This window comes from Protomyctophum bolini (genome assembly GCF_963924005.1).
Source record: "Protomyctophum bolini genome assembly, chromosome: 21".
Taxonomy (NCBI): domain Eukaryota; kingdom Metazoa; phylum Chordata; class Actinopteri; order Myctophiformes; family Myctophidae; genus Protomyctophum; species Protomyctophum bolini.
The window spans coordinates 31,467,825-31,485,500 of record NC_137882.1 but is presented as its reverse complement, the minus strand read 5'-3'; positions in this window follow the sequence as shown (position 1 = coordinate 31,485,500).

Here is a 17,676-nt window from a genome sequence, read left to right as displayed (position 1 = left end):
ATTTTTTTGGAATGGAAAAAAAACTAAAAACAAACATGATAATTATGCCCAGTCACCATGCTGCACCTGTGACGTTCCTTTTTTACTGACACCAAGAAGAGATGTCAAGATATGTCAATGTGAAGCAACTGAAAAACATGTTATTTCAATGGTAGTGGATGGAGAGAGAGGAGTTTTTGTCCCAACCACGAAACAGGAACCAATGGGTGCGAAGAGGGGGCACAACCACGGGGGGGACTTGACAAAGGGGACTTGACGGGCGACTGTGGCTCAGGAGGTAGAGCAGGTCATGCAATGACCCATGGGTCGGCGGTTCGAATCCCAGCTCCTCCCGTCTAACATGTCGAAGTGTCCTTGGGCAAGACACTGAACCCCACATTGCTCCCGATGTGCTGGTTGGTACCGTGCATGGATTCCGCCGTAATCGGTGTACGAATGTGTGTGTGAATCATGGGTGAATGTAATGCACTATGTAAAGCAGCCTTGGATAAAGGCGCTATATAAATGCACCATTTACCACAAAAGGGGTGAATTCTATTCAGATTCACTGAATTCCTCTGTTGGACACTTCTTTTCAGTAGAAAAGCAGGACAATTAGCAAAGGCTATAATCGGCGAATAAAACCTTTCAGGAAAAAGACCAGGAAAGCTTGAGGAGCTGGAGTTCATGGGCACGTCTGTACTAAAACAATTACACTGCTTCTAATGGAACCGCGGAGCGCCTTTCGTTTGTTTTTCCCTGACATGGGGGAGGGGAGACTGTGATGGACAAGAACATTACAGGCTGCGTTAGATGATCCCCTGATGAGGCTGTGAATCACGTACGGAGCAGACATGGAGGGCTTTTAACCCATTCTGACCTGAGATCAGATTCATACGAGGTTTCCACTGGACACACACTGGTCTGATGAACCCATTCTGACCTGAGATCAGATTCTAAAAATGTCAGTCGCTCTTCCATTTTTCAAAAATAGCAGACCTACAAGCTCGTAGCGCGCCACTCGGTGGCGCGCTATGAGCTTGTAGATCTGCTATTTTTCAATAGCTAAAGCATAACATGATGCTAACACCAAAATGGGTGCCAGGTCAGAATGGGTTAACTGCATTATGCCTCAACAGCCGACAAGCGTCTTGGAGCCGGGCCACACACGTCGTTGGGATCCTAACAACCTTGATGGGCGTACGTAGCACATGCAGGGCCAAATTAAGGACCCCTCCTCCCAAGTGTCACGAAAAAGTGGAAGGATTCTTGATTTGTGGAGACACACGACCCATTTGTTTCTTGAATGTGGCGTTTATAGCACTTCTTATCGCACTCGAACATTGTTTGTAGAAGAAGAAGAAAACGTGCATTGTAGAAGTGAATTGTGTAATTTCACTGGACAGGATGTATATTTAACTAAAACAAAAAATCTACACTGAGGCGTCCGGGACTGAAGTCAAGATATTCTGAGAGTTTATAGTTTCCTCAACAAGCTGAAGTCGAGGAGCTCCTTTAGCACAACTTGTAAGACACTTAACCCATTCTGACCTGAGATCAGATTCATACGAGGTTTCCACTGGACACACACTGGTCTGATTGACCCATTCTGACCTGAGATCAGATTCTAAAAATGTCATTCGTTCTTCGATTTTTCAAAAATAGCAGACCTACAAGCTCATAGCGCGCCACTCGGTGGCGCGCTATGAGCTTGTAGATCTGCTATTTTTCAATAGCTAAAGCATAACATGATGCCAACACCAAAATGGGTGCCGGTCAGAATGGGTTAAGCAAAGCAAACTGTATTTACTGAGGATTCTCAGTAGAATTTCCGTACTATTAATCTTGGGCCAAATTGAGTCTTGACTGTGTGATCTTCTTGTCCTGTGCCATCTACTGTGTTCGTATAGTTCAATCAAACTATTGCAGAATATACTGTAACAACGCTAAATGGAACGTGGCAGTTGGGACGTGTTTACTATTTAAATTGTGTTATAATTTATATGGTCACACCTTGTGAATAAAAATAAGTCCAGCTCATTTTTCCTCCCATAACAAAATGTATTTCCTTTGTTTGATTACTAACAAAGGAAGGCTTTTTTTCACTGACTTGAGTGCAATTGATATATTTAGATTTCTAACTGTCTTCCTTGGAATTGTTCATTCTTAAAAGATTTGATAACCACAGGAGGGTAGAGCCACCGAATCACCTTGAGTTAGCAGTGTAGTTATTGGTTAGTATATACTTATGTATGTTCAAGACTGTGTGCCTCTTTGAAATAAATGTTGAATGTAAATAAATGATTAAGTGTAAGATAAATGTTTCACCTCATTGTGCATGCCAGTAAACAACATCCCTATACATGTCATCATAAGCATCCTGCCAAAATAGGGGAACCTTTGGCGGGAAAAAAAAACATTTTGATGCCACTTTTTCTTTTTTACTTTAGTAATTTTGGAATTATGGACATTTACTTGTAACAGTATTTCAGAAGTGCGTTATTGATCCTTTTACCCAAGTACAAATGTGAGTACTTTTTTCCCCACTTTTTAGACATCAGAATCTGTATGCACTGTACTATTGAACATGTTTTCATGTTTCTCTTCCACAAACAAACAAACAAGCAAACCATTATTCATGTCATAAGAAACGGCCCATGAAGTGGTTGAGATGGTTTTGAAGACAACAGGTTTTTTTTTCGGGGGGGGGGGGGGGGGGGGAACACAAACAAGAGAGGACAATGGCTAACGCAGTATCATAGCATTCGACGTCTCTCCGCCACAGCAAGGCAGGAAGGATATCGTAGCTTTTCCCAGAGTTTATAGAAGAATTCAGGGAAATGCGCACACACACACACACACACACACACACTTTTCTTTTTTCAGGTTTTCATATATATATATATATATATATATATATATATATATATATATATACACAAAGTATATAACCTAATGCTAAAAACACCAAGGGGGGGAGGCGGGGTTCCAGTGGCTTCAAATGGAAGCTACCGTTTCCCTGCATGGCTCAAAATAGCATTTCCCAGTGAGTCACACAAGCCTGACTGAACTAAGCCAAAGCAGTGTCTGGGGACCACCGGGGTTCCCTGAGGGGGTTCCCGGGGGTCCCTAGCAAAATGAGGAACAGTCAGTGTTGGGGGGAAAAAGTACGCACAATATGTATTTAAGTAAAAGTATCAATACCGCAATGTAGAAAACCTAGAAATAGTTTAAAGTTACATGTGAAAGTCCGGGATTCAAAATGTATTCGAAGGTATTGGTATCAAAATGTAGGCCTACTTAGAGTACAAAAAGTAAAAGTACTCAATAGGCAGAATGTCTCGATCATTTCAAGTGTTCAAATGTACGCGAATATTTTCAAATGGCGGAAATGTATATGGGGCTGAAGTGGTTACTGTACGTTTTGTAATAATCACAATTTAGAATGTGACTATAGTAACTAAAGCTGTCACAAAACATGTGTGTAGTAATTGGAACTATACTCAAAGTACAAATGCCTCAGAATTGAACTTAAATACAGTACTTTAAGTAAATGCACTTTCCACCACCAGTGGGAACAATTTCATTTAATCCTTTTTTTCCAGATGGAATTGATTTGAAACGCTTTAATATTGAAAATGATTTAACCCATTCTGAACGGGAACCCATTTTGGTGTTATAGCAGCCATGTATGCTTTAGCTATTTTTGAATTTTTTTAGAATCTGATCTCAGGTCAGAATGGGTTAATATAATGAAACTGCCAGGATGTAATAGACATTTTTAGAATCTGATCTCAGGTCAGAATGGGTTAATATAATGAAACTGCCAGGATGTAATAGACATTTTTAGAATCTGATCTCAGGTCAGAATGGTGTTAAAAATGATAAAAGCACAAAAAAAGCCCAAAGGCATGTTTCCATGGTGGTCCTTGGGGAAGGAATACAAACGCAAACAATACAAACAAAACGCGTTAACAAAATAAAACATCTCATAGGACATTATCCCAAGGAGAGAATGCATATAACAATGACCAGTGGTGAGTCATTTGTACTTGAGCATTTCCAATTTCCAATACTTTTACTCATTTCAGAGGCAAATATGTAGTTTTATACGCCACTACATTTATTTGAAAACTTTAGTCACTATAGCTACTTTGTCGATTTTGATTATTATTACAAAACATACATAATCCAGTTCCACCTCATACATTTTTTAGCCATTTGAAAATAGCCGATCAAAAACTCACAATGCGTCGCATTGTCGCATCCTTGACGAAGGATGAGGCAGGAACCCCAACTATACACATTACAAATGTGTGTTGCGGCCCGCGGGCGGTTAGCTCAACCGTCTGGGCATCTATAAGCTGCTGAGCCAGCCTGACGGCGTGCCGCGGGTTCGACTCCCGATCCCGGTGGTCTTTGCTATGCGTGTCTCCCCCATCCCCCCCCCATCTCCCATTTCTGGTCAGTCTACTTTCAACCTGTCAATAAAAGCCAAAACAATATCTAAAACATATTTTCTTCGTTAATGTCTTAGCACTATCGTCGTGTCATGTATGTTAACACGTTAACACGTTATCTTTTATAATGCGTGCAATGTGTTGATCTTGACAGTCATTGCCTTTTGACTAAAATGCAATTTAGTTTTAGTCATAATTTTAGTCATCTGAAAAAGAATATAGTCTTAGTTTTAGTCAACTAAAACGACAGTTGGTTTTGACGACCAAAATGTAAACTTTGGCGAGTCTTGATGGTTTCGTATAATGGCTGATTTTACACTAGGTTGCTTGAGGAAAACAGCCGGTGTACAAAAGCGGACGACGTGTTGTTTGTGAGCTTGTAGATCTGGAACTGTAGATCATCTGGAAGGGCAGTGGGAGGAGTGGGGGGGGGCGGACGGACTGAGTGTGCAGTCCTGGGAGGATGTCCTGTTTGGGTCATGTGCCTTCACTGTGGGAAAAGGGGACACTGCGCGCGTGCGTGTGTGTGTGTGTGTGTCGAGTTCACTGAGCCTCTTATTGCCATAAATCAACAGAAAGATAAGACAAAACAAACAAAACCTAAATTAACTGTGCAGCAACTGCTACAGTACGTCGACGAAAAAGGCCATCAGGCAGAGACCACGCATCTCAGTAAAGGACATTCACTCGAGTACAGTACTCGAGTACAATTTTGAGGTATATTTCCTACTTTAATTGAGTATTTTCAATTTCCAATATAGGCCTACTTTTACCCACTTTGACACTTACATCTTGCTCACATCTAGCATGCATCAATGTTGTATGCTAGATCTAAAGGTGTGAGTGAGGCCTTAGGCCCGACTCACACCTTTCGATCTAGCATACAACATTGATGCATGCTGGATGTATACAAAGGGTGTGATACATCTTGCCCCAATGCATTTCCAATGGAAGTCACAACATTTGTGTTGTACGGCTTTCGGCTGTGTTTCGACTGCCCCCCACCCCCTCATACAACACACACTCTGCACACACTGAATGCCACAGCTGAACCTCTGCCTCAAAGGTTGTCACATTGGCCTCTTATAGCGCCACCAGGAGGCCGCTTTGTGCAAAACATTGTTTTGGACAGCACACCTACACATTTTGTCCAAACATTACGCAAATTGGTACACAGTCTCTCTAGAGCCATTCAACGAAACGGGTCTTTCAGATTTTTCATGCCTCAAATCATGAACACATTGTGTGATTTCCGTGAAATTAAATTGTGCAGGCACATTCCCACTAGGCTGAGGAAGACGCGCACACACACACACACACACACACACACACACACACACACACACACACACACACACACACACACACACGTATGTGCACAGCTGAGCTCACTTCAATCATACATAACCACCCACCTGCCCCTCGGTCTTCCATGTCTCTTTTCCCCCTCAACTCCTTACTCACTCCCTCTCTACCGTCTTCGTCTTCACTCACTGTCTGTCTGTGCCAAACAGAGCGAGAGCAGCACATTTTGAAAGAAGGCCATGAGGGAGGGAGAGACAGACAGACAGACAGAGAGAGATGAGAAAAGCGGGTGGCGTGACATTTCCACAAGGGTCCTGGGCTTCTGCCAGGCCGCCTTTCTCACAGGACGACCGTCTACTTCATGTGTTGAGAATTGTAATGCCACAAACACACAAGAAGGGCACTTTTTCTAGTTATTACTCTTATCTGCTATACACCAGTGGGTCTCAAAGCGTCCTTAAGTGGGTTCCAAATGGCCCCATACGGGTGTGTAACTCTGAGTGTACACAAATGGAACCAAATTGACCCGTTAAGGGTCCATTTGGTTCCATACACTCATTTGTAATTTTCAAATGGCCGGAGATGTAGTGCTAAACTTGTTAAAGGTAGAGTCAGTGATTTCACTTAATTCAAATATCACTTATTTTTTTGTTTTGTTGTGATAATCCTCTCTACTATAGAGTGTGCTGACCATATAAGGAGTTCCTCCCTGTCCCCAGTTAACCCCTGGGGGTCAAAAAACCTTAGGTTTCGTTTTTGACTCTCTATCCTGATTGGACGAAGGCTTAGGTCCCACAGCCAAAAACGAAACCTAAGGTTTTTTGAGTGAAATTCACTTATTCTACCTTTAAGTGGGTTCCAAATGGCCCCATACGGGTGTGTAACTCTGAGAGTGTACACAAATGGAACCAAATTGACCCGTTAAGGGTCCATTTGGTTCCATACACTCATTTGTAATTTTCAAATGGCCGGAGATGTAGTGCTAAACTTGTTAATGTGTGATTGGTATAATACCGGCAATAATAAAAATCTAACTAGTAGTAACTAGTAAACCAAAGTTTTCAAATGAATGTATAGTGGAGTAACAGTTGGATCTGAGATGTAGTGGACTAAAAGTATTGTAAATTGGAATGACTCAAATAAAGTAGGCTATACAAAATAATACAACTCTTATTGTACTTAAGTGCAGTACTTGGGTATACTTAGTTAATTTACACCACTGCTAGTTAGCCTATATACATATAGCAATTAAAAAACATTCAGAAGAAACCTGAAGGGAAAGGGCTGAGGTACTGAGGAGACCGAGGTAAAATAAATAGATAATACTAAATAATATGTTTGAGAACTATACCGCCTTCCACTCCTCCTGCCAACTGTGCGAAACGTCCCACAATGCACTGCTTAGTCCAGCTGAATTGTGTCTAAACAGGATAACGTGTGACATCACCAGCTGTGTGTGTGGACGGTACTTCCCTTTGTGCAAAGCTTTATTTATGGCCCAAAAAACACTCCCACCCAACATCAGAGCAACAGGTCCATGTAGGCTATGTGTGCACACAGCGCTTATACCAACGCCACTTGTAAGCCACAATCCCTAAACTTTATTATTTTAATGAATAAGCTTAAAACTTTATTTTAACCAATACGTAATTAACAAAATGTACAGTCTGCTGATTGACAGTATAGGCCTAAAACTAGAAAAAGTGCCCTCGTGCCCTCGTCTCGGCACAGGTCTCCACGAGTTGGATAGGAGTGTGTGTGATGTTTTGCAAAATGTTTAGGATTATATAATCATGTTTTGTGTGTGTGTGTGTGTGTGTGTGTGTGTGTGGGGGGGGGGGGGCTTGGCCTGTTGTAGCGCCATCATGAGGCCGATTTGAAAACTGTCAAGTGCCATTTCTTCCTCAGCCTATAGTGGGAATATGCATGCACAGTTTCACCGCAATCGTACGCTGCGTTGAGTAGTTGTGGCGATTTGTACAAAACGGGTACAAAGCGGGCTACTAAGTTTAGAAGCCAATCGCAGGCAATGAAGGTGGACTATGAGAAATCAAACAAACCCGTCTTGATCACATGACTGTGGAGAGCATGTGTACCGATTTGCGTGAAATTTGGATAACATCTGAAGGAGTTAGAAAATGTGTTTTACATAATGTCAGCCTCCTGGTGGCGCTATAAAGAGCAGATGTGAAACATTCCAGGCAACTTGGCCTCTAGGGAGTTGGCATACAAAGTTATCCACAAATCAGTGCAGTTGGAGGTAAAAACACTTTTAGGCCAGTTATAGCGCCACCATGAGGCTGAGTTGAAAATGTTCACGTGGCATTTCTTCCTCGGCCTAGTGGGAATGTGCGTGCGCAATTTCACGGAAATCACACGATGTGTTCATGATTTGCAGCATTTTGTTTGAAACTGAGCACTCCTGCGAACTTTGGAAGCCAATCTTAGCCAATCAGGATGGAGTCTGAGAAATCTGAAAGACGCGTTTCGTTGAATGGCTCTAGAGGGACTGTGTAGCAATTTGTGTGCTGTTTGGACAAAATCTGTAGGTGTGCTGTCCAAAAACTTGTTTTGCACAAAGCGGCCTCCTGGTGGCGCTATGAGAGGCCGTTCTGGACATTTTGGGGCAGAGGTTCATCGTTGGCATCCAGGGAGAGTGTGTGCAAAATGTGGCCTCGACCGGGTTAACGGTGCCGGAGATTAGCTGTTCACAGACGGACACACGGACGGACGGACACACGGACGGACGGACACACGGACGGACTGAGTGCAAAACATACTCTCTCCCCATGCCTTCGGCCTGGTGGTTAATCAGACAAATGGATTCAGTCAATAATAATTAAAGATCAAGCAACACTTCCTGGACTTTGTTTTATTTAGCTAAAATACTTCAGACTCCGGGACATTGACAAAGTTGTAATAAAAAGAGGACCTCCCGCTCACACCCCATAGCGTTTCACTTTTAACCCCCGTGGAATGTGGACCCCCATCTCAATAATGAGAACAGGAAATAAGAGTGGAAACATGTATAAACAGGCAGTAGAATAAACAAAGTATAGCGTCCATCCTCATAGGCTAACCGTTTCCAGGGCAGGATTCATTTCTCATCGCGCCCTTATCCCATCACCCACTGACATGTGAACAATTACAGTTTGCAGCATGAATCAAGGAAATGGTATACACTTGTGTAAAGACCCGCCCCCGCCTGCCTTTGATTGCCCCCCCCCCCCCCCCTCCTACTAGCAAGGACTATCCAAAGAGGACGAGAAGCGAAGACCGTACGTACGGTGGACGCCATGTTGCTCCCTGGAAGGAAAGAAACATGCGCAGTTGAGACCAGGAAGTTGTATACATGCCCAAATTTGTGCACGTACAACTTCCTGGTCTCAATGTTTGCGCATGTTTCTTTCCTTCCAGGGAGCAACATGGAGTCCACCGTATACGGTCTTGGCTTCTCGTCCTCTTTAGACAGTCCTTGCCCACTAGGAGGGAAGTATTAGGGCATTCGGCCAGTCTCACATTCTAATACAGCCAGAAAACGCCATTTCAGCAGCCAGCTTGGTGGCGTGCCTCGCTAGTCATTAAGACCCTTTAACCCACAACTCCTGGGATCGAATCCCGCTGCCATCACTATTTTTTGAGTGGTGCAACCACTCCCTTACGAACCGATAGGCATATATATACATACCAGTAAGACGCCTGAGGGCGAGAAGTACAGGGGCGAGAAGGCTCTTGCACTGGCCATATGTGGAGCGTATCTTGAGTGTACAGGGTGTGATGAGGTCCGATCAAGATATTATGGAATGTCAGAACAGGTCAGCTCCATATATGGAGATCTAAGGGTGGCAGCGTGGGCAGTGTATTGAATGTACAGGGTTTGATGAGGGCCCAGGTAGGGCCGGAGGCGAAATTTTCGAGCCCGTTGAGAACTCTAGTTTGAACTCTAGTTCTGGCCAGACGACGGCGCCACTCGTCTGCAGTCTCCTAAAGTGAGGGTGTGTGGGGGCGTGGGTGACGTCAGACTGCTGGGCGAGTGAGGTCGCTTTGGCATGGGATGAACTTTGACCAATACATCTAAATGGCCTGTGGGCACCTATATATGGGGGCTGATGTCACGTGTTGTCACAATGACCTGGGCACCTGCCTGGGGTGACCAGGCCGGCTGATGTCACGAAGACCTGGGGGCCTGCCTGGGGTGAGTGACGGGGATTTGAGTTGAGGTGTCAAAAACGCAAGGTTTCATATTATAGTTAACTGCATGCGACCTCCGGTCACAATCAAAGCTCTCAAAATAGCAGCAGCCTACACCAAAACTATAGTCAAATTGGTCCTGCCCAGTTATGACCCACATAATCGGACTTACACTCGGCCCACTTGGCGCAATGAATTACGGCCCAGCTCTTGCACCCAAGTCTATGGACTTGTAATGTTTGTTTATAGCACCTTAAACAAACACTACCGGCCACCCATCACTTGACACAAGTGTGATTTTTTAAATGTGTGTGTGTATGTGTGTCTGTATGAGCACGGAATGTGCTCAGCTGATTGGCTGAGAACGGAATGTCACATTGCGACTGTGATGATGTGATGATGATTTATGAGATACGATGAGATAGGATAAGAGCAGTGCGCCACTGACGTCACACGAGCATGACGTTTTGTACTCGGCAGCAACTCAGAGCTAATGGAGGGAGCGGAGAATACATACAGGCACACAACACACGACACAATAGACACGTGCACAGCTTTTGCACTTTTCCTAGTAGACTAATCATATCGAGCATATACAGGCTCCAGTCCTTAACAACAAATTCTCAATTTGCAGTAGGCTTACTTACTTTTTGTAAATGTTATCTCCCCGTATCATAAGCATGTTGAACTATTGGCTATACTGTAAATATGACAGTATGTGCAGAATTGTATTACATCTTATTATCAACCTATTATTTTGTTGGCAGTGGGGCAGTCCTATATCGTTTTTGCTGAAAGAGATAAGAGCCTAACGATCTCACAATGTGTCGCATCAGTCGTGATGCATGAGCTTGTAGTGCATGTAGATCGGCTAAAATACAATTTGCCATGAACAGGGACAGAAGGGTTAATGTGGCTATCAAGGCATAATGTAAGTCAAATACACATGGGCATTCATGTAAATACAGGCGAGGCAAGTCCTAATCACGAACCACAACAGGCAGAGAGATACTTATAGGTCATTCATTATCCCAACATGTAAGGCAGCAATAAGCCTGGGTCATTGTCCAACACACAGCTTACACAAAGTGAGTCCCATGGCAATATATCACTCTATATCCACAATATTTACATGACCGTATCCAACACTGGTTTCCATTGGTCTAAACTTACACGACGCAAGTCCTCCTGTATGAGAAACATTTATGTCACATAGATAATTACGCAGAGACGTGCACAGATAAAGCACCTTCCCTTTTTCCCCTCCAGACAGCTGAACGTTTGTATTTTTGTACAGTATGTGACAAATCTGACGATCAATTCTGGATTAAAACGGTCTAATATACAGTATTATTTATGGCCCAAAATCTATAATTCTCACACACAATTAAGACAGCCCGGCGGTTCCATGTGCCGCACAAGGTGCCATCCCCCCCCCCCCCCCTTCACTTGAGCACCTGCCCCTCAAGATGTCTATGTACGCCACTGCATCGACGGATGGACAGAGGGACGGAAAGACAGACAGATACAGTAGATAGATAACCGGGCTTCATTTAAGTCCGCGGAGATTCTCGTCATTGTCATGAATGTCATCACGGCCCTCGTGGGAAGGATGTTTGTCTTTTATCAAGTGTTTGGGCATTTGGGGCCAGTGGAGATTTAGCTGTTTATACACATACATACAGACAAAGCTTGTTTGGCTTGACCACTGGCTTGCATCCTGTCTCTGCATCGCTGGCCAAGCTCACGGAACAATGAACCCCTACGGATCCCCCACCCCCGCTTCCATGGATTTCACAATTAGTACCGTCAGGGAAATGCATGCTCTTGCCCAGGTCTCAACATTTGAATCTGCCTCAGGCATGGGCATGAACACAGTACGGGCAGCCATGGGTGCATATCTTTGGTCCGACGTAGTACAGTCCGACGCGCAATATAGTCCCGGCACCCTACCCCGCCCAAACCCTAACCGCAAGCGGAAGCCACGGGTGGTGTCTTAACCAGCCACGTATGTCGGACTATTGGTACGTCGGACTAACGTTTGCCCCCCATGGCAGCCCCCTGAGTTAGAGGCAAGCTCCAGCTGTCAGTCAGCGGCAGCTATACGGGCGGGATCTTCCAATCACCTGCCAAGTAGCTAGGAAAAAAAGGCACCTAAATGGCACCTTTTGGGGCAGCGGTGGCCTATAAGGGTTAGAGGAGCGCCCTTGTTGCCGAAAGGCTGCGGGTTCGATTCCCCGGACGGGCAGGAAAAATCTGGGTCGGGAAGTGCTTGCTCATCACTCATACCCAACACCGCTGAAGTGCCCTTGAGCAAGGCACTGAACCCCCAACTGCTCCAGTGGAGCCGCTTAGTGGCCAACAGTATAAGACTGTGGTTGTATACTGGTCAGCTCCCGGGTTTTAATGTGTGTGTCTGTCTGTGTGTCTCTATGTGCAGGGCGTTGCTGAAAATGGAAGAAAAAAAACGTGTCTTCATGGCGGAGTCAGGTTAGAATGACACAGCAAACTGTAAAAACGTATCCTTTAAAGATGGAGCACCATGACACCCCTCCCCCCCAAAAAAAAACAATACTAGGAAGACTTTTCTTTTCAAAAGTGTACAGAAAGTGTTACAATTATATTTGTATATGTGGCCACACCCGCCAGTTAATTAAGTATTCCTGGTTATCACCTTAGCACCACCCGCCTGAAATGAAGCCGTGCCCACAGCTGTTGTTGTACGATAATGCGTGCACACACACACACACACACACACACACACACACACACACACACACACACACACACACACACACACACACACACACACACACACACACACACACACACACACACACACACACACACACACACACACACACACACACACACACACACACACACACACACACACACACACACACACACACACACAGCAAGACTTTGCAGCAACTCATTTTGGTTTTGTGTTATCTTTCTTTATGGCAATTAGAGGCTCCTATAGTGAACTTCGCACACGCACGCACGCACGCACACGCACAAAGATGAAAGGGCCAATACATTATCTGCTTGCTGCAGCTGCACAGTTCCTGTCTCCAATATGGGCTCTGTCTGTCACAGACCTGGATGAGGATCTTATGGACCACTGTAAAAGGCAACCACTATCTGCAATGTGTGGTTAAATGCTGCCCTCGTGTGGCAAAACACGATATTGCACTCAGCAGTATAACAAATTAACAATCTAGAATCCTAGAATACACATTTTCACCCGGACAAGGACATGCTCGTGCGGTTTGCATAATGTTGCTGAAGTCTGAAGTTACCAGCTCAGTGGCCTTGTGGTTAGAGTGTCCGCCCTGAGACTGGGAGGTCGGGGTTCGATCCCCGGCCTGGTCATACCAAAGACTCTAAATAATGGGACCCAGTGCCTCCCTGCTTGACACTCAGCATCAAGGGTTGGATTGGGGGTGGGAAGTGAGGACGCTGGCGTCGACTGTTCGCCGCTTCACCTCCCAATGTATGAATGAATGAACCATTGTAAAGCGCTTTGAGCACTTGGAAAAGTGCTATAAAAATGCAATTCATTAAGTCTGAGGTGGATGGGTCCTTCCATGCCTTCAGGATGCTCAGTGACATCATATAGAGAAGGTATGGGTTTGTTTCCTTGCACACATATCCCTGGTTCTTTTCTACAGGCAGGAGTTCAATCAAATTTCACCAGGGTTTATAGTGTATAATACCATACTCATACATGTTGAATTTGTTAAGAAGAGTACCTCAAATTCACATGTATTGCTGTACTTTAAAATATTTTATGGAATATATGTCGCAATGCTGTATCGGTATCGGAAAAGTATCGGCCCTTATGTGTCATATCGGGTACCCGACCACCGATCCGACACAGGGGTAAGGGGTTGACAAACTTGACATCATGGCAGGTAAATAAAATATTGGGGCATGTGGAGTTTGCTTTGGAGTTGCCCCAAACTGCAAGTGCACATTTGAGTGAGGAGTCTGCTATGAACATAACACGAGACATATAGCTAGAGATAGCTATAAACAAAACACTAGATCACAACCCTGGTATCGGTGTCTTCTAACACAGAAATGATGGTATTGGGATCAGATCGGAAACGAAGATCGGAACATATCCCTAGGTAAAATATACCTGGGTTTACAGTTTAGTGATGGTGTGACACAATGTGGGTTTAGTAGTGTGGTGAAGCTTGTAGTCTTGTTTATCTGCTCAGGTTAGAGTTCGCAAACAGTACAGTGGTGGTATACGATTATGCAATGGCACTAAAATGATGACACAAAAAGCCCTATAAGGGCTTGTTTCCATTGTGGTCCAGAGACTTTGAACCTTGTCACCCAGCCAAAAAATACTTTTGGAAACAGAGCATGCCATTGTGACTTCCATTTAACTGGACATCATGTGAAGCCATATATACACGTGTATCTTTTGTATACTACCATTTGGCATGTCAATCTCCAGGGTTAGATTTGCTTGTCATTTTCAAAATTATTATAATTTTTTCATTCCTCTTCCTATTTTTAATGCCAAAAATTAAATGTCCCGCAGGACATTTATGGGCAGACATTTTACGGGATTACGAAGGACAAACCAATAGAAATATAGGATGGTGCATTTATATAGCGCCTATATCCAAGGCGCTTTACTCCCAATGACACTACATTCATCAACCTGTACGTTTCCTGTGTTATTTTTCCCATAACCTTCAACAGGAATGCTATCACACACAACACAGGGTTAAAGTTTAAAATTATTGTTTGTGTTGCAGATAACGATATGATGCATGGACTGCATTTATATGTACAGTTTTTATCCAGAGCGCTTTACATCACAGGACCATGTACTTCACATTCACTGCCAATTTTGCCTCTCATTTTTCATGTTCAAGGACAGGTTGACTACCTATAGCCTAGACGGGTATGCGCATGCTTAAAGTGAATGGCACATCGAGTGGCAAATCGAGTGGCAGAGCAACATGCAAAGTGAGTTTAACATTGTTTAACGTTGTTTAATGCAACCGGACATGGGCTGTCAAGGCCAGAAAGTTGTTTTTTGCCACTCAGTATAGGCATTCCTGCATAACTTCCGGGTTTGATGATGATGTCACGCGCATACCCTCTATAAGCAATATGCTCCACCACCATAGTTACAACCCCTTTGTTCTCAGTTTAGTGTCTCCTTCCAGTGCTACATTCATAGCTACAGTTTCAACCCCAGTAACAGGGGTAAACTAGTGACAGTCCAGTTCTTATTAAGAAAAATAGCAATATTGATGTTAGAAATCCCGCCACGGCGCGCCGGCCTCGACATGTTTCGCGACCGAAGGGGGTGAACAATTTTAATGTAATAACAGTTACCTTGAACTTGAAGCCTTCGTTCACCACAGGTGTTATACCTTCAAACCCTCTAAATCGGTGGGAGTCTGCATTAACCATAGCAGCTACATCTCCCCTGGATCTCCGGGGGGCCCTCAGCCAGTGTCTCAGGATTCTGAAAAGGAAAGGAAAGGTACTATGTTTACCCAGGGTAACTGGACTAAGGAAAGGAAAGGTACTATGTTTACCCAGGGTAACTGGACTAAGCTCAAGAACTTGTTTACAGCCAGGCCCTGCTCATAGAACATTTCATGTTAGGGGTTCAATGCCTTGTCCAAGGGCACTTCAGCGGTGGTATTTTTAACGTGCCGGTCCGGGGATACGAACTAGCGACTTTCCGAGATCAAAAACGCTCCGCAAACCGTTCGGCCACCGCTGGCAACACAGGTTCTCTCATGTAAGGGCCTACACTGTCTGCACCGAAAAGTGCATAGTCTACATCCTAAAATGTGAAACATGGTTGGATTCATCCATTAGAGACTCTGAAGTAGAAATTGATAATTATGTAATAATCCGTAGGGACAGAAATAGAATAGTTTGTATATTATGTAAGGTCGGATTTAAAATGTAATGTTAGAAACGAATTAAATGTTGATGAAATCGAAGCAGTTTGGTTAGATATTCTCCCTACCAAAAGCAAGCCTATTTTGATAGGGGCTCTGTACTGTACAGACCCCCGGATCAGAGTCGCTTTCTGGAATCCTTGGAAAACGTTTTGGCCAACAATCTGGATATCTTCAATAAAGACATAATTTGAATGGGTGACATAAGTCGACATTTCAAATGAAAAGGGGCAGCATTACAATGCACTGAAAAACCTTTTGCAATCAAATAGTCTTACTCAGTAATAATAACAGAACCCACTAGAATCACGGCACATAGTCAAAATATAATAGATTTAATAATGGTTTCTGATAAAAAGCTAAATTTATGGTGTGTAATTGTGTGTGGATTAAGTGATTATTTCATTAAGTATTGTACTAGGAAAGACAGGAGGTCTACAATAAACAGCCACAAAACCGTTACATGTAGATGTACAAAAGTAGTTTCACAAAAATAGTTTCACAAAAAATAGATAGACAAAAGATAGTTTCTTAGAACTGCCCAAGAGAACGGACTGGTCCCACATTTAGATGCCGACCTTGCAGGGGCACATTTTCAAAGTAAGTTTCTTAACGTGATAGATAAAATAGCTCCATCAAAGAAGGTAAGAATAAAACAAAGAACACAGCCATGGATGGATGAATAAAGCTATTCTAGATACAATCCATTTTTAGAGACAAAATACAAAATTAGAGATTATAACTTAACTAGTCTCTAATCTAATCAAATCAAATCAAAATCACCCATTCATGAACCGATGGTGGAGGAAACCATGCAAGGTATACCAACCAACCTGCACATCGGGAGCAGTTAAGTGTTCAATGTCTTTCTATTCTTTTTCAGTCTCAGGTCACATTCTCACCTAATACTTCGGTAGACTCATGCGTATGGGCGGAGATTTTGGGATTCTTGCATATTTAATTTGCTGCGGTTTGCCTTCACACTGTCATCCGTAGCAATTGGAAACGCAACACATTTATCAATGTGTTCCATTCATAAACCTAGCCTACAACACAGCCTACAACACAGTGAAATCTATGGTGATAAAATTATACTCATAACATGCATGTGTCGTGCCGTCTGGGACTGGACCCCCCCCAGCTCTCTCGCTCTCTCACTATACACATGCAGCCACGCCACGCACTTTTGGGCATGGAGGCAGAGCGCTGAGCACACTGATATAACAGACTGTCAGCAGCGCAAAATGTTTACAAGTTTATCGAGATGAAAGTCCCTGCTCCCCAGTCCCCACACAGTGACAGCACTCCATGTTTACGGCACAGACAGACAGAATATTCTGTAGGCTATAATACACTGCAGTGTTTTTATGTGTTTTCTTAAGCAATTGATTAATGTACTCGTCCTCATTTCGATCAGGGCTTCAGTCTCCTCATTCGACCACGTCTAGTATCCACGGTAACGGGACATCTTTGCGCTGCGTAAAATATGCCTTCTCCGTCTCCAACTGTGTTCAGCTCCTCACCCGCCACATTGTTTGCTTCATTTCCTTTATTTACTGCGGATTGCATTCACACCTGCACCGAAAGTGCGATTGGAAGCGAAGCGAAACGCCCGTTTTTGTAAAATGTGGTTCTTTGATACGCATTAGGATTCGAATGAGCCTTCACACCTGCCAAACGAAGTGCACTTTCTGAAAATGCGCAGCAGGATTCGTTTTAATCACAGCAATTCTGGTGTGAATGTGACCTCAGTCTGAATACAACAACCTGATCTAAATCAGATCCCA